Source organism: Natator depressus, chromosome 28 (genome assembly GCF_965152275.1).
Source record: "Natator depressus isolate rNatDep1 chromosome 28, rNatDep2.hap1, whole genome shotgun sequence".
Lineage (NCBI taxonomy): Eukaryota > Metazoa > Chordata > Testudines > Cheloniidae > Natator > Natator depressus.
Window position 1 is genome coordinate 8,201,860 of NC_134261.1, and position 2,147 is coordinate 8,204,006.

The 2,147-nt window shown below is 62.1% G+C and overlaps 1 non-coding gene across 1 annotated transcript; it reads left to right on the forward strand.

The window, feature by feature from the left end:
- Positions 1 to 1,316: 1,316 nt before the first annotated feature.
- On the forward strand, positions 1,317 to 1,435 carry LOC141979887 (5S ribosomal RNA). The gene has a single exon (XR_012637273.1). It is a non-coding gene; the product is annotated as a 5S ribosomal RNA (ribosomal RNA).
- The last annotated feature ends 712 nt before the right edge of the window (positions 1,436 to 2,147 follow it).

Consider the following 2,147-nt stretch of genomic DNA (forward strand, 5'->3'; position numbering starts at 1 on the left):
CGGGGGGACTTAGACATTTTTTTCAGCCTTTTCCTCCGGGTTGACCTGGTGTCCCGGGGGGACTTAGACTTTTTTTCAGCCTTTTCCTCCGGGTTGACCTGGTGTCCCGGGGGGACTTAGACTTTTTTTCAGCCTTTTCCTCCGGGTTGACCTGGTGTCCCGGGGGGACTTAGACTTTTTTTCAGCCTTTTCCTCCGGGTTGACCTGGTGTCCCGGGGGGACTTAGACTTTTTTTCAGCCTTTTCCTCCGGGTTGACCTGGTGTCCCGGGGGGACTTAGACATTTTTTTCAGCCTTTTCCTCCGGGTTGACCTGGTGTCCCGGGGGGACTTAGACTTTTTTTCAGCCTTTTCCTCCGGGTTGACCTGGTGTCCCGGGGGGACTTAGACATTTTTTTCAGCCTTTTCCTCCGGGTTGACCTGGTGTCCCGGGGGGACTTAGACATTTTTTTCAGCCTTTTCCTCCGGGCTGACCTGGTGGCCGAGCGTCTCGCCGTCCGCGGCCGGAGCTAGAGATGCCCCCCCCCCCAGGCCAGCCTGCGAAGCCGCGGCCAGGATCGGGCCCCTGGAAGTCTGACTAAAAATTTTCACCGACCCCAAAAACGGTTAGGGGGGGCCTCATAAAGCCTCCGGAGCGAAAAAAAAAAAAACGGAAAAAAGGATCGGGCCCACCCGAGGCAGGGGAGTCAGTAAGGGAAAGGGGACGAGGCGGCCCGGAGCCGGGTGCCCGGAGCCGGGTGCCGGCGGCCAGGATCGGGCCCCTGGAAGTCTGAAAAATTTTTTTCACCGACCCCCAAAGTGGTATTGGGGGGGGCTCATAAAGCCTCCGGAGCGAAAAAAAAAAAAAACGGAAAAAAGGATCGGGCCCACCCGAGGCAGGGGAGTCAGTAAGGGAAAGGGGACGAGGCGGCCCGGAGCCGGGTGCCCGGAGCCGGGTGCCCGCGGCCAGGATCGGGCCCCTGGAAGTCTGAAAAAAATTTTTTCACCGACCCCCAAAGTGGTGTTGGGGGGGGCTCACGAAGCCTCCGGAGCGGAAAAAAAAAAACGGAAAAAAGGATCGGGCCCACCCGAGGCAGCGGAGTCAGTAAGGGAAAGGGGACGAGGCGGCCCGGAGCCGGGTGCCCGGAGCCGGGTGCCCGCGGCCAGGATCGGGCCCCTGGAAGTCTGAAAAAAAAAATTTCACCGACCCCCAAAGGGGTGTTGGGGGGGGGCTCACGAAGCCTCCGGAGCGGAAAAAAAAAAACGGAAAAAAGGATCGGGCCCACCCGAGGCAGGGGAGTCAGTAAGGGAAAGGGGACGAGGCGGACCGGAGCCGAGTGCCTACGGCCATACCGGACGGAAGGCCCCCGATCCCGTCCGATCTCGGAAGGTAAACCGTCCCGGGCCTGGCTAGTACTTGGATGGGTGACCGCCTGGGAATCCCAGGTGCCGTAGGCAGCTTTTCCCGCTGCGAGCCAGCTCTCTCCTTTTCTGGGGAACAAGGGCAGGGTCGCCCTGCCAGGGGCCCTGGGGCTGAAGTCCCTGCCGGCCACCAGGTCAACCCGGAGCCTGCCCCTCTGCGGCCAGCAGGTCAACCCCATACCGGCAGGGGGTTGACCTGGTGGCCGGGAAGCAGAGCGGCCAGCAGGTCAACCCCATACATTCAGCGGGTTGACCTGGTGGACGGGAAGGAAAGCGGCCAGCAGGTCAACCCCATACTTTCAGCGGGTTGACCTGGTGGCCGGGAAGGAAAGCGGCCAGCAGGTCAACCCCATACATTCAGCGGGTTGACCTGGTGGCCGGGAAGGAAAGCGGCCAGCAGGTCAACCCCATACATTCAGCGGGTTGACCTGGTGGCCGGGAAGGAAAGCGGCCAGCAGGTCAACCCCATACATTCAGCGGGTTGACCTGGTGGCCGGGAAGGAAAGCGGCCAGCAGGTCAACCCCATACATTCAGCGGGTTGACCTGGTGGCCGGGAAGGAAAGCGGCCAGCAGGTCAACCCCATACATTCAGCGGGTTGACCTGGTGGCCCGAAAGCAAACCGGCCACCAGGTCAACCCGGAGCCTGCCCCCGCGGGCAGGGGCCAAGCGGACCCCCCTCCGCCCGGGCTTGCCCTGCTCCGAGCCGGGGCTTAATCCCCGTCCGGCCACCAGGTCAACCCGGAGCC